Source organism: Chelonia mydas, chromosome 13 (assembly GCF_015237465.2).
Source record: "Chelonia mydas isolate rCheMyd1 chromosome 13, rCheMyd1.pri.v2, whole genome shotgun sequence".
Classification (NCBI taxonomy): Eukaryota; Metazoa; Chordata; order Testudines; family Cheloniidae; genus Chelonia; species Chelonia mydas.
The window spans coordinates 29007658-29023760 of NC_051253.2; the positions used below are offsets into that span (position 1 = coordinate 29007658).

Here is a 16103-nt window from a genome sequence, read left to right on the forward strand (position 1 = left end):
AAAGAGTAAGCCTTGCAGGGGATTGCTCCTTATGATGATTAGACATGAGGGAAGGAAGGAAATCTACTGCATGATCTTATTCTGCAGTCGAACTTTATGGACTATGCACCATGGCCAGATTTAGACTTTACACTCTTTGAGGCAGGGCGTGCCCTTTGTTATACGTTTGTGCAGCACCCAGCCCACTGGGGCCCTGATTCTGACTGGGCATTGTGAATGCTACCGTAATAAAGCAATAGGAATAATAATAAAATAACTGTATGTTGCCAATTCACTCTTAAGAGAAATGGGAAGACAAGGATTTAAGCAGTTAAAAACACTGGTCACTGAGCCAGTGCACTGACTTAACTAAGTCATTTGAATTATCAGTAGATGCACCTTCCAAAGGATGAGGTTCATGCCTCATGCAAAGCAGCAGCCATTTTTATTTTCACCAAGATCCCTGAACAAGGCAGGAAGAAACTACACCTAGATTGAAAAGGGGACACTGACAGTTGCGCTTGGTTATACTGCCAAAGTCAAGGTCCGGGCTGGTGAATGCAGAAATGTCAGAGAGAGGCGTGGCTGCGTCTATAGTACTGGGCTGTCCATAATGGTTCTGGACAGATAAAGGACCTGCGTTCCAAAGTGCCTTGTACACGCTGGACTTGTTCAGGGCACAAGAAAACCCCAGGGTTGGCAGAGCTACTGGCTGTACATCCCAGCATGGCAGTAGCAGAGATATTCTCTGGCTTGTTACTATGCTCTTAGGGATACTGACTGGCCTTCCATTACCTCAAAGGAGACGGGGAACAGTCACCACACCAGGCAACCTCCCAGTTCAGAGGGCAGCCTGAGGAGGGGCTCAAGGCAGGCTGAGAACTTAGTCTCTGGGGGATTTGAATACACCAGGGCATTTTCCCACCATCCAGTGGCCAGACAGCGCAGAGGGAGGAATTCACTTTGACGTCAAGAAAGGTATTTCAATAGGACAATTTAAACGAAAAACAAACGACAGTTGGGAAAAGGCTGTAGAACCACCAGACCTCCAGCCATGGGGTCGCACCCTGGGAATGAAGGCACCAAGGGGTGAGGGGGCCCTAAATCTGGGCTAGGCCCTCTGTTTTTCGCCCTGTCTGTTGGTGCTACGGACAACAATATCAACTCCACGTGAATTCAGCTCGGAAGATAACTAACAGGGAGGGCCAATAAACACGGCCGAGAAGAGATGCAGATTACAGAGGGAAAAGGCGGCGGGAAGATGTAAGCGAGATGAGATTTAATATAGATCAGCATGGTGGCAACAGAGCTGGAGAGAATGCATCCTCCTCGGACGAGCTCCCCCAGGAATACGGGGGATGGCAATTCACAGAGCTGGAATGCAGAAAAGGACCCGGGGATCACGACAGAAGATAAATGGGGTGTAAAAATCCCTCAGAAACCCACCCCAGGCAAGTATGGGAAGCCTTGCCGGACAGACAAGGGGATAATGCCGCTAGCTCAGCCTCAGCATACAGGCCCCGGCTATGCCCTGCCCCCTAGCCCAACAACTCCTACATTGCCACAGGGAGCACTGAAAGTGCGCGTGGCCATAGGCGCCAAGCCTGTGGGTGCTCCGGGGCTGGAGCACCCATGGGGAAAAATTGGTGAGTGCTCTGCACCCACTGGCAGCCAAGCTCCCCTCCCCTCCCCCCCCCCACCCCACCTCACCTCTGCCTCCGCCTCCTCTCCTGAGCGGGCCCCGTCCCTGCTTCTCCTCCCCACGCTTACCACCCCAAAACAGCTGTTTTGCAGCATAACAAGCTCCAGGAGGGAGTGGGGAGGAGCAGGAACATGGCGCACTCAGGGGAGGAGGTGGGGAAGATGCAGGGCCGGGGCGGGGATTTGGGGGAAGACATTGGAATAGGGCCAGGGAGGGGGCGGAGTTGGGGAAGGGGTGGAGTCAAGGCGGGGCCTGGGGCAGAGCAGGGTCAAGCACCCTCCGGGGTCAGCAGAAGTTGGCACCTATGCACGTGGCAGAATAAAACCTATTGAATTCAACCCCCCAGTAAATAGCTAACAGAGCTCTGAACTGCTCCTGGTGCTTTTCATATTCAGTGCAGTAAAACCCACCAGCTTTGAATTTACCAGGAGCTGCCACCGAACTGCCAGCCGGCGAGTGACACATACGCCCGGGGTGCTTTGCCATCTCGGTTGCCATGGACTACACAGGACCTCGGTGCAGAGTCTCAGTTCAGCTCCTGATGGAGAAGGTGCCCACATCTCCACACCACCCCCAGTTCTCATTGGCCCCCTTCGGGTGATCTCAGCAGTCCCGGCAAGGCCACTGAGACTGAATTCCCCTTAGTCATGGCGGGGGTCTCTGCAGAATAGGCTGAGGGTGCGTGGGGAGTATGCATTGGAAGGTACATTTTGGGGGGGAGGAGGGGAGAGCTGGTGCTGATGCTGCCTATGCTGTGCCTGTTCTGTGGATTAATAGAGAGCTTCAGACCCCAGAAACGTCCATGCTGCAGCTTTCACCAGCAGCAAATTCGCTCAGACATGGGATGAGTCCAGCTCTGTGCCAGCTACGCTGCATGTGGGGTAACCTGCTCAGCACCTGCTGGGGAGGTCCCCTACTTTGGGAGGGCCCTCACAGTGCTGACGGGGGATGAAAAGGCAGTTCTGTTGGCAGCAAGCTTCTGAATCGTAGTTCAGCGTCCTGCTAATGTGTGTCCGTATTCTTCCCCACCCCTCGCAGGTGATGCTTGAGAATATTTCATACAGCAGAAACTCAAGTGGCCCAAGAGGTTCTTGGGCAGGGCAAACTTTCCACAACTAGCCCTGTAGCCTACCAACGCTCTCCAGTCATGGATTTGCTGATCAGTCAACAGGCAGCGAAAAATCTCCTTCACACGGATAGACAGTCTTCTACTACAAGCTTGGAAAAATCAATCCCTCTTCCAATCAGGGATTTCCAGGAGATTCACATCCTCCAGGACTACCCCTGCCTGAAATAGCATTAAAACTAATACTGGTAACAGGCCACAGGTCAGAACGCCCAAACACCCCAGATTGTTTTTTCTTTTTTTCTAATTAAATCATTCAGTCTGAAATCCTTCCCACAGTCTCTGTGGGCTGGTAACCTGGCTTGCAGCAGCATCTGGACAGGTTAATGTGTAGAGAAGAAATAGAAGGCATCCTGAGTAAATACAGGTATCGACTTGTGGCTTTGGCCTTGATGCAGAATGTAAAAGGAAGGATACTTTTCTGTCTTTCCATGGACAAAAAGGAATGCACTCCTTCATTGCCTTGACAGGATCTTCCACCTCAGATGGGCCAAGCCCAACAACAGGCTCTTGGTGAGAGGACAATGATCCTGCAAGGAATAAGGAAAAGGTTCAGGGACAACCTGCTGAAAGAAATGCACAGTGACTTTGGATGCAGGATGGACCAGCACCAGGAGTATCACAAGGAGAAAGAGGAACAGGGCCAGGAGAAGTAGGACAAAGTGGTGCTGTACCACCTGGAGCACAACAGAACAGGATTGACAGCAACATGGGAAGCTGCTTGTACAGCTGCTTACCATGATGGCCAGCAAGCTGCAAACGCCAGGGCTGGTACCAGCCCCAAAGACCATCGCCATCATCCACAGACTGCTATCACGGCCTGCAGCCACTGGGGTTTGGGTGGGCTCTGAGCCATTCTGTGCACCCCTGGAATGTTAGTGTGCATGGGTCAGATGCACCCTGTTCACTATGCCCGCATGTCACTGTGGGGTAGGGAGAACAGGACTGCTACAGGTCTCCCAGTGAGATTGCGCTGCTTGGTGACCCTGTCCAGATAACCCGGCATGCAGCACTTGTCAGCTCTGTTGTTGTTGACACCTTTTCCGTACTCACAGCTGTGATGCCTGTCATGAGTTTTCATACCATAGTTGGTATTTTCATTCTTTTTTTTTTAACAACAAGCTTTGGTTGCACTCTCTTTCGGCCTGGAAGTGCTTGGGAAAGAGGGGAGAGGGAGGAAGTTGTATGCAAAGCTTCTGGAGCCACCGCTGATCATCCCAGGTCTGCAAGACAATGTGGTCCCACCACTCTGCAGTAGTTGTCCTACACCAGAAGTTCCAGTCTACATACGGGGAATCCGCAGTGGCTGCAGCATGCATCGGCTGTCTCCATTGCCATGTCAGCATTCAGCCTGCATGATCACCTCACCAAGACTTGCTGCCACCTTCCGAGGGTCACAAGTCACTGCCCTCCACTATGTCTCATAGCCTCTGTCTGCATCCTGCTGCAAGAACAGTACATCTGAAAGAATGAACAGCTCATTGGCCTGTGCTGGAGCCGAGCCTGGGCACCAGCTGGAACAGGCAGAAGTAAGGTGTGTGCTGAGCTGGAAGTGTTATATTACAGTGCTAGCAGGCTGAGAATGCTTCCACACAGGGACTTGGGAATGTTGTGGAAAACGAGTCACACCATCTGTTTGGTTCAAACAGTCTGAGGTCCTTTTATTTTTGAATACAAGCATGCAGGGAGAAGGAGACAGAGATGGTCACACACAGGTGCCACCTTGGTCTCCTTCTGTCCTGCCCCATAATACCAGTCTTATATAGTTTTTTATATTTCAGTCAAATGATGCATTTCCTTAATTTTTTTTATCACTCAAGCATTGTTAATAAAGCCTTATAAGGAGCCAAGGTAAACAGCTTTATAATTAGCATTGTGCTGACGCACTTTGTTATGATCAAGATCTGCGGTTTGCTTGTGGCAGCGTTTTGTCTAAGGGCTTTTGCAGGTTTGGGGTGGGGGGGGGAGGTTGTACATAATAGACAGCTAGGGACTTGAGCTAGGTAAAAGGTTGGCCTAGTTTGTTATCTGTGTCAAAATACCACGGCCCAGCATATGCTCTTAGCTTAAGCTAAGTCTTACAGGATGCCGGCCTCTAGGGCTCTTGCGTTACTGCTCTTGCCTATGCTGCATATAGTGCCTAGGTCTTGTCACAAAGTGGGATAGGGTCAGGTCAACAATACTTTCCCCCACAATTCCCCCGTTTTGTGCTTTTAGCACAACTATTAGTTTTAAACCTTCATTTTTATCAAAACTTGTATTTTTTTTATTTTAAATTAAATGGCTTAGCCTTTGGGGTTTTAGTTGAATGCAACAACAATGCACGGTTAGGATGAATATGGAAGGTGCTAGTTTTATTACATCCTTTACAATAACGATAACATAATCCTAAACTAAACAATACTAAAAGCATTAACATTCCCATTGTAACAATATGATGGGATTGTTATATAGCCTTAGTCCCAGAACACAATACATTATACTTAGTACATAAAGCAGACACTTTATAGGCTGTATGGAAAGCATGCTTCTAAATTTGATATATTTTTTGGAGCATAGGAATTTTTTCTTGTAATTCAGGGGTTTTTTAACCTCTGGTAGGATTGAAAGCAAATTTTGGAATTGGTCAGGTACTAAAGTAGTCTAGTTAAAGGGTATTTGGAACCTATGGGCTAATTGTAAAATTTTATCCGCAGACCAATGAATGATATGATTGCCTGCGGCTGTAGCGAGATTAAAGTGTACGTCATTCAAGGTAGTGGTCTTAACATGCACACAGCTATTATTAACTTGGAAAAGTAGGTGTCCTGTCAGGGTAGTCCTATGTCCCATACCCTCCCAACAAATGGTGTCATGAACAGTGACAACCTCTCCTGGTTTTAGTTTACATACACACTGAAGTTGCGGGGGTTCTAATGGCCAGAGTGTCCATTGGCTTCCAATCCCTACCCAAATGTCGGGCGTTATTCCAGGAGCACTGACTAAAAATCAGTTGGGCATACCAGGTAGTTCAAGTTCCCAAATGTCTCGGTGAATTATCCAGTCCCACATGGATCCTCCCCACGGACCCGGCAGGATTCGGTAGGTGGGAGCCCATACTCCTCCGACTGGCCCGTATGCTTGGAAGGAGCACTGAAAACATCTGCATTTCCACTTAGAAAATCTCCAAGTATGTCTCCACGGCCACAGATCACATGGTACTCCCGAGGTGACTGTAAGGGCAGAGGGCCACGCCTGATGTTCAAGATCCCTCTGAATGGCCATGAGCTGGTCATTCAGAAAATCCTGAACCTCTGAACAAGCCTGATCCCACTGCAATGCCTTTCCAGCGTTGGTGATACCCAGTACCACCTCTGTTAACAGCTTTTGGGTCATTGAACTAAGGGCTGAGATAACGTATAATTTACCAGCACCAGCATGAACCTGGGCTAGCTGTGCTCCAGTAATAAGGCCTGTGGCTTTTTCCAACTGTCCCAATTTTTTCCTCATGTTGATGACCTTTATGGATATTCCAGATTGCAGCTACGCTATTTGCACCATCCCATAGGTGTCCAGCCAAGTCCTTTTTCTTGCTAGTGGAAACTTAGGTCCGTTGCTGTGCCAATCAAATGGCAGCTCCTTTTGAACAATTAGGATATACAGAGGTAATCTGAAAACTAGATAAGGGGAGTGTAAATTTTGTAAATCCCTAGTGTAGCATTAATTACAGTCCATTGAAACTCCAACCCATTTCTCTTTGATGAAGTATTATACCACATTTGACGGCTGAACACCCTTATATACTTTTGAGAGGCCTCAGCATCAATAGCATAGGACGGGGTGTACTGCAGTATGGTACAGTTTAAATTATTAGTTATTGGGACATTTTCAGTACAAGTAAGCTTTTCAGCAGCAGAACAAACTTTTTATTTATTTATTTATTTATGGTATTTGTTTGTTTATTCACCAGTTGGGTGATCAAATAACAGTAAGGGCCTACTTCATCCAATACACTGCGGAGTTCAGGAGCGGACATCATATTTACCCCGTCACAGAACCCATTCATCTCAATTTCTGATTCCTGGGGCTCATTTGTAGTAATATATATTTTTATTTTCAGCGACCCATTTGAAGGCCTGGGCCATTGGGTTTCATTAGAATATATAGTATTGTCTGTATTCGGGTAAATTTTAGGGGCGGTGACAGAGGTGGAGGGAATGGTGGGACTAATGTCTGTGGCAGCAAGGTGTTTTTGGTATTTATCCTCTGGAAGCCAATTAGGGAGGGCAGTGCATTTTGATGGTTCTTGTTAGTAAGCACAGAGCCCAGCCCCTGGAAAAAAAAACCCACCCCACCACTCAACTTCACATTCCCAAGCGCGGTCCCCACAATTCCCTCCCTGCCAATTAACAATACTTAGTCTTTTCCACCAGGGCCAGTTCTTAATGTCTTTTGTAGTCACGAATCCCTGGACGTCAGTGGTTTCAGCAGAGCGAGCGTTCCTTCTTTTTTCTTGGAACAGCTGTGGTTTAGCATTATGCAGGGGAGAGGTTACTAGCACATCACCCTGTAATGGTTTGGTTCTTCTAGCAAAGTCCAAATGCACAGTAGTTCTGTCAGTGGATAAGGGAGAGGTTACTAGCACTTCACCTTGTTCTTTTCTCCTGCTGTCCAGAAGGAACAGCAGCATCAGTTGGAGGATCATCCTGAGGTGGAGGGATGGCAGTCAGACCCCGGCACCCCACAGCCGTGTTGGTAATTACCAGGACTTGGTAAGGGCTTCTCCAGCGCAGGGCCAGGGCGGTCTTTATATAGACCTTTATATAGACCCAGTCTTTTTTGGTCCCAGCGAGTGACAGGGTTGCTCAGGATTCTTGGATAGTGCTTCTTTTACCTGTGTATAAAGAGACCTGACACATTTCATTAGTGCCTGGCGATAATCAAGCATTGTGTCATTCCTTAAAAAAATGTCCATCTGAGCCAGGGCCAGTGGGCGCGCAGCGAGTAGTCGCATTGGGTGCCTCATTAGAATTTCATGAGGGCTGAGTCCAGTTCTTCAACTGGGAGTGGCCCTCATATTCATTAATGCTAATGGGAGGGCATTTGGCCACTTTCAATTTGTCTTAGCACAGATCTTGGCCAGTTCATTTTTCAAAATCCCATTTTGACGTTTTACTGTCCAGGCAGACTGCGGGTGGCAGGGGCAGTAGAGATCGCGTTGGATGTATAAAGCTGCACATAACTTGTTATAATTTATCCAATAACATTAGGTCCACTATCACTGTTGCTACTCACAGGTATGCCAAATTGTGGTACAAAATCCTTAAACAAAGTTTTACAACAGTTTTGGCATCGGCCTTTTTACAGGGAAAGGCCTCAACCCAGTTGGAAAATACATTAACTAAAACTAACACACTTATAATTACAACATTTAGACATTTAAATAAAATCAATTTGAATATTTACAAAAGGTCCCCAAGAAGGGGGATGTGCTGCCTTCCCAACCTTGACAGCTTTACCAACACTATGTTGCTGGCAGATTACACACTGTTGGCAGTATTGCTTAAAATATTCCTTTCTTTATAAATACCCTTGCTGATTGCAGGCAAAACTGAGGAATTACTCCCCATATTTTTCTGTATTTGTTTTATAGGCAGGTCAGGTTTCAATGGCTTCTGTCTTTATTATTTAGGTGATTTGCATTAACACAGACATTCTTGGCTTGCTTTTGGATTCAAAATTATTAGCCGCTTAGAGACTTTGTGTCAAAAGGACACAGTTAACTTCTAACTTTTAACTTCTCCTTTTAAACACACATTGATTTTAAAAGGGAAAAAAGCCCATTTTGGCTCCCCTTTGGCAAAGTGACCGTTGATTACACAGAGCCATCTTAAGACTTAGTGAGGGGCACTGACTACAGCTTTTATCTGCTTATTTGTTACCAAAGCAGATTTAAAATCTTTTCCCATTTTCCTGGCTTTGATTGCCCTGCTGCAGCCACAACTTTGGTCTTTATTTAAAAACATTTTAATTTTAAATCTTGTAAAGCATTAAATCACCTTAAGGATTAAATGCTAAATACCAAAATTAAACAACACTAGTTTCTTTTGTCTGGCAAAAGTATTTTTCGGTTTTACAATTTTAAAACAACATCAATTCATCTAAACTTATAAAACAAAGATTGTTCATAGTTAAATGATTCCACTTAAATAACCTCTTGCCTGGATTATCTACAGACATTCCCAAAAGGAATGGCTGCAAAGAAACCAAGAATTTTCTTTTCATAACACCTTCTTTTAACATTTGTGCAAAGTTTCACTGCTTAATTTCCTCCAGTAACTACAGAGTTAATCTTTCACTTTTTTTCTTTTAACTTCCTCTACTGTGGCTGCCTGCTTCTCTGGGCCCAATCCTTTTTTCTTCTTCTTCTTCTTACATTATTATTATTATTTTATTGTTTCACTACCAATTTAGCAAGGAGAGTGGGCTTTTTGACTAACCCCCCTTTTATTTATTTATACACACCTATTTACATACACACACATTTATTCCTCATATTTAGATGCATTTTATTTAACAATAACTTTAATTCTTTATGTCTGGACTTAATACAACCTTTTCCTTATTTGAGGCGGTAACAACCCCTCAGCACCGGTGCTTTGCCGGAAAGGATAGTAGCAGGGGGCTAGGGACAACGTGAAAGGTAGGGAGAACAGCAGCATTAACAGCATGGTGAAATGGGGAGTTACACTCACTAACCGTAGGAATAATGACTCCTTGCTGAATTAAGGAGGTGATTACTGGTCAAAATTTTTTTTATTCTCAGCCATTTTGAGAGAGGATTCAGGTGAATTTTAGGAAGAGATCTTGCTGGATTCAGACAGAATTTTAACCAGTTGGGCGGACCCAATGTACCCAACCTGATCAGCATGTTCAGCCCACGGGGCGGGAAAACTTAGCCAGCAGTTCCTGTTGCAACGAGGAGGGGCTGGGGTCGGTCTCCCTCTTGGAGCGTCCATGTACATTTTAATTTACATAGCAAGCCTCTTTCCAAAAGGTTAACCCCTGAGCAAGGGCTAGGAGGAAGGCATGATGGTCAGACAAAGGACCAATAGAAATGGTCAGAGTCCTTGAGACTCCTCCTTTCAGATTCAAGGTGCTGTTTTTCTGTTTCTCCATACCAACTGAAATATGCATCAAACATTTTCCCAGAAGTGCGCCTCTGAGGTACACAATCTTGTCAAGGGCAAAACTTTTCCTCTAGGGGAGACTGTAATTTTGAATCATCCCTGGTATACCAATTCCATTTTTTCCAGAAACTTGCAAGTAAAGGACTAGGCCATTTGGCGAGATTGTGATCCCTCTGGACCCACCAGCCCCCATTTCTTCCCCTTTCGGGTCCTATTCAGAGGGTGGACATTTTTAGGGTGTCCACGACCTTCCTACAGCCCCCTTTCATCAAAGAGCATCAGCTAGTCTCAGAGAGAACAGCACCACATATTCTGTTGCTTCAGGCAAGGTGATCAGCTCGGTCAGTGGCTCATTAGACCCCTTCTTAGGCGATAAAGGGGAAACCAGAGAAAACAAGTTGAGGGAAACACACTCATACAAGGAAAATTTACAGAAGATGTCCACGACCGTCCTACAGCCCCCTTTCAGCGAAGAGCGTCGGCTAGTGCCGCATGTTCTATCGCATCGGCCGAGGTGTAAGACCAGTTAGTGGTCCTAGCCTATGACCTTCCTCACAGCCCCCTTTCAGCAAAGAGCGTCGGCTAGAGCCGTATGGAGCATAGGGACATGCACGCTTTCCTTGCCTAAGACAGGGTTCGTTTCGCAAGTCAAGCCATGCAGAAATGGTCCATCTTGGCCAGGGCCTTTAACGCCCTTCTCCGTTGGGGTCACAGAGCTTACTTTAGAGACACCTCTGGTCACAAGCAAAGCTTCGCAGAGGGCTCTGGGCATCTTTCCGTTACCCTTACTTTCACACACACACACACACACACACACACACACACACACACACACACACTAAGTCCTAGACAGCCACCTTTGTGGCTTTTTGGGGAGGGGGAGCCTACCTGAAGGCGTCAGAACTGTTTGAAAATAAAGTTCAGATCCCGCACGCAATTCACCCAATTCTAGAGCCTACAGTCAGTTCTCCACCGAAACCCCAATATAGAGATTTAAAAGGTCTCTTACCTTTTACATGACACCCTGGGTTCGGAGGGAAACAGCCTGCGGTCCTCTAGTCATGGATGGTATACGGTGAATCCCGGACGAGCCCCCGGATTGTTATGGAAAACGAGTCACACCATCTGTTTGGTTCAAACAGTCTGAGGTCCTTTTATTTTTGAATACAAGCATGCAGGGAGAAGGAAACAGAGATGGTCACACACAGGTGCCACCTTGGTCTCCCTCTGTCCTGCCCCTATAATACCAGTCTTATATAGTTTTTTACATTTCAGTCAAATGATACATTTCCTTAATTTTTTTATCACTCAAGCATTATTAATAAAGCCTTATAAGGAGCCACGGTAAACAGCTTTATAACTAGCATTGTGCTGACGCACTTTGTTATTATCAAGATCTGCGGTTTGCTTGTGGCAGCGATTTGTCTAGGGGCTTTTGCAGGTTGGGGGTGGGAGGGTTGTACATAATAGACAGCAAGGGACTTGAACTAGGTAAAAGGTTGGCCTAGTTTGTTATGTGTGTCAAAATACCACAGCCCAGCGTATGCTCTTACCTTGAGCTAAGTCTTACAGGATGCCGGCCTGTAGGTCTCTTGCGTTACTGCTCTTGCCTATGCTGCATATAGTGCATGGGTCTTGTCACAAAGTGCGATAAAGTCAGGTCAACAATACTTTCCCCCACAGGAAGGACAGACAAGTCTTCTCACAATATGCTGCAAAACCATCCCTAGAGCAGCTCTAGTCTAGCTAAAAACCCTGGGATACGCCCCTAGCACCAAAGCTGGGTTCCTGCATGGTCAGCATGCTCCATGGGTATAAGTTCAGTATGTCTCTGCAGGGTGGGTTTGGTTACCCCAGTGCTTATACCTGGATGTCTGGCCCCAGCTAAGCTCTGCAGTAAAGACATACCTTCAGTCTGAGAACATCGATACTGGGGGTGTGTATGTGACAGATTGGTATGTGTCTGTATAAGTGTAACCCTTCTGCCAGGTGGAGCCAGCAGCAACCAGGGCCAGGTTCAATATCTAGGAGTTCCCTTCCATTGATACAACACAGAACCGGCTTGAGCCCCACCCAGTAACCTGGGGAAATTACACACCGCCCCTGAGCACTCTGAGAGGCAATACTTCCCCACTCACAAGCACAGGATCTGGGAGTAGAAAAGAAACTTTTAATAAAAGGAAGGAAGAAACTGGGTGTTAAGTTGAGAAAACAGCACAAACGGAGCTCAAGAACATAAACCATGAGTAAAAGACCCACCCCAAGTAGGTTGGACAGTGTCCTTTTCCCCTCAGGTTCTTAGGTCCAGCAACCCAAAAGCCCCTTTCACGTGCCCAACCCTTCTCTGCACCCCACTCACGGTTGCTGTCCTTGGTCAGTGCAGACCTAGAGTTCAGAGGTGCATCTGCAGCGTTCACCTCCCTCCTGGGTGGGGTAAAGAGGTACCTTACTCGCTCCACTGCTCGGGCACTCACTCGCTGCCCCTCTCTGCCAGCCACCCTGCTGGCCAGTACTGCTCGCTGCTTCCACCGGCCGCCTGCTCACTGCACCTCTCCACCAGCCACCCTGCTGTCCACTCATCGCACCTCTCTGCCACACCAGCCACTCATTCACCAGCTGACTGTCAGTCACCTTCTGCCTCTCTGCTGTGACCTCTACACATCAGTCTCTTAGTAATTTTCAGCTCTTTGCAGGCTGGGGAGAAACACCACCCCATCTCAAGTGATTGTGGCTCTCAGTAATTTTTAAGCTTTTAGCAGGCAGGGCAGAAACACATTCCTACCACAACTGATTTCAGTTCTGAGTGGGCATTTAACATAACAAAGAGGCTCCTAATGAAGCCTACTTAGCTCTACTCTTTTAATAGTGGGGAGGAACAGGTTAAACCAGTCTAGGAGGGACCCTTGATGAGTGAATGTAGTCACCTGGCTGAGGATTCCTGTCCCCCCTCTTACTTTCACAGGGCTCTGGCATCTGAGCCCCTGGCTTAACAACGTGCTTTCAACTGAAGGTGACCCCCCTCATTTAGGACAGGTTAAGCATAGTCTTGCTTCCCTGTATTCCCACAATAATTACATCATTTTGGTAACAGCATTTCACTACCCCTGCATTCGGTACTAAAGTGATTTGTAACCCAACACCAGCCAAAACTGATTACTTTGACACTGCTCAATGTGCTGAATATCTAAGCGGAGCAAACTGTATTTACATAAACACACCCAAGTCTCTCCCCCTCCCAGCTAGCTGGCAGAAAAGCATTCATTCAGACCCTGCTTACATGAGCCTGTCTCGAATTTTGACCTTCCCAGGACACTGTAACCACCATTTTGAAGACTGTAACTTGCATTCTGAGTGTGTAACTGTGGCTGACTTGAGGTGCCAATGACAGAACAGGGCAGCTCATTGTAACGGTCACCAGCTCCCTGAGGCAACTGACACAAGACTCATCCATGGTGCTTGTCAGGACAATGGGTTCGCTAAAGAGAGTGGCCAGGCACAAGGGAACTGGTTCTCCCAGCTTGTCTGGGGTGAGTGCGGGCTGGGACTTGAACCACCGGACTGGGGTTCTGAAGCTGCCCTGTTGGTCACAGTGCAGAAGGGACTAAAATCTTATTTAAATGCAAGATCTGCTCTTGGCTCCCTCTCTCTCTCACTGGCTAACCATCACCAATACAACAGATGGACTGCATGGGCTGGGGGCAGGAGGGGCCTACCCCCCGACACACAGACTGGGCCTAACAACTCACCCAGAGACTTGGGGAGACCATACAGGCCACTTTTGTTTTCCCTACCGAGCCATAACTCGTGTTTGCTTTGAGAATAAACATTACTGTGGTTGTGGAAACTCCTGTGGAAACCTGTGCTCCCTACTTTACCTGCCACCAGGCCCCCAAAGAGTCATCTAGAGCTCCTATGGAAGGGGTTTCATGGCCTACGGCAGTTGGACTGCAGAGTCCCACATCCCAGGAAGAGACGAGACAGGGGATCTGCATCTAGTGCCCCAGAGCTAGACCAGTGACTGAACTCTGCTCGGCCCCTGCTGGCTTGGGAGCACATGGGAGCCTAAGGTTAGGTCCAGTGCAGCAGACTGGTGACCATCCATGAGGGGGACTCAGTCAGGACTTTAAGAACTTTTATGCTAGAAGGAGGTTTAAATGGTACAGTTCAGACTCCCTGATGGTAGATTCCTTTACACTCATCTCAGAGTTTGCCCTGGAAGCAGAAGAAGAGCTGGGAGTCCGCAGAGCACCCCTGACTTTGCTTTTCACTTGGCTTACAAGAGGGAAAATAAAAAGCCATCTTGCCTGGAAACCAAGGTCCCTGCTGAGGATTTAGCCCCAACCATTTTACCTCCTGCACATGCGGCCTGAAGCTGAGTTTCCAGCTGTGGTGCAGGATTTATTTTGGCATTGTTTTCTTGTTGAAAATAAAACTAAGCTGAGGGCAGGATGTTGTCTTTCGCTAGGCTGCGATGACTAATTATTAAACTCAATTTCTAAAGGTTACCGTATACAGAAAAGCAATTATGTGGAGATTAAAACAAGTTCAGAAACCTGATTCAGTCTGAAACTATGGTCAACCCAAATCTTGTACTATTTCTAATATTTAATGACCCCAGAAACGTTTTATTTAACTTAGATGTCAAATGCAATTTCGAAATGGGGGATTAAATATATTTCATGCCTTTTCTATATAGTGCAGTGTACGAATTTCCAATGCTGATTCTGTTAGTGAATTTCAGCAGGCTGGAAGGAAGGCCGTGCACTGGGAGAAACATCGATGTCGATTTAACCCCTTTGTGACAGGGCTCCTCTGAGTGCTGAAATGTCATTGGAATCTGGTGCATCAGACAGCCGGTCACGTACTCTCCCCTGGAACCAGATCCACTCTGCCTTGTGTCAGTGGCTACCCTGGCCATTGGTGTGTGTTGTTTAAAAACCTCTGCATGTGAAAGGGCACTGCTTTTGATGTAAGTATTTGATTCTCAGCTGCTTGGGCACTTCCCCAAGCACCCTGCAGAAGAAACTGGCTAGCACCTTACCATGCTTGGCTAGGGTGTGGTGGTAAGGGTGCCTGGTGGCTAGCCAAGCCATCCCCTTAAAAGAGCATTGCTCATGGAGGGGTCACTGCTCACTGACTGACCCAGCTGTGAAGTGATATCTGGATCCTTTATCTGGGGTCCTCCTCTATGGCTTCCTCATGTCTAAGGTCCCTTGTACCGAGCGCCACATTAGACCACAGGCATGCATGCCTTGCAGTACAGCAATGTGTGTTCACTCTGTCTTCGAGCTCCACCAGTGCAGAGGGTTGGGTCGTAGCTGCTCCCAAGCAGCAGATGGAGACAGAACACTGATGCCTTTGGTGTCATCCCAGCCCACATAGGAGTGGCCATACCTGGGCCTTCTGTCACCTCTGTTTCCAGCAGGTGGGGATCACTGTCCCTAGCAGGCTGGCTGCTAGAAGAGGAAGGACAAGGCAGCCCTCAGAGGCCTAGGGGATTCTCCTTTAGCCACGCTTTGGCGTGCAGCTGCCCATACAGTCCACATGACACACTCACGGTCCAAGGTTCCTTGGTCCCACAGTCATGCTGTATGCCTCAGACCTGCCCCTCCACCTCCAGCATACAGCATGACTGACTCCTGCAAAGGGGTGAGTCCCCAGTCCAGACCCAGAAAGCATCCATCCAGGCGGGTAAGGGGGAGACAGCATTCTCTATACATTACACTGCCTGCCCAGATGCAGTCCATAGTAACTGGTTAAAAGACAGGAAACAAAGGGTAGGAATAAATTGTCAGTTCTCACAGTGAGAAGGTAAATAGCAGGGTCCCCCAAGGATCTGTACAGGGACGAGTGCTGTTCAACAGAGTCATAAATGATTTGGAAAAAGGGGAGAACAGTGAGGTGGCAAAATTTGCAGATACAAAATTACTCAAGATGGTTAAGTCCAAAGCAGACTACGAAGAGTTACAAAGGGATCTCACAAAATTTGGTAACTGGACAACAAAATGGCAGATGCAATTCAATGTTGATAAATGCAAAGTAATGCACGTTGGAAAACATAATTCCAACTATACACACAAAATGATGGGGGTCTAAATTAGCTGTAACCACTCAAGAAAGATCCGTA

The 16103-nt window shown here is 47.2% G+C and overlaps 1 long non-coding RNA gene across 1 annotated transcript; it reads right to left on the reverse strand.

The window, feature by feature from the left end:
* Nucleotides 1–4442: 4442 nt before the first annotated feature.
* On the reverse strand, nt 4443–11806 carry LOC114021844. The gene is made up of 2 exons (XR_003566226.3): nt 10986–11806; nt 4443–7696 (listed from the first exon to the last, which is right to left on the reverse strand). It is a non-coding gene; the product is annotated as an uncharacterized LOC114021844 (long non-coding RNA).
* Nucleotides 11807–16103: the final 4297 nt, after the last annotated feature.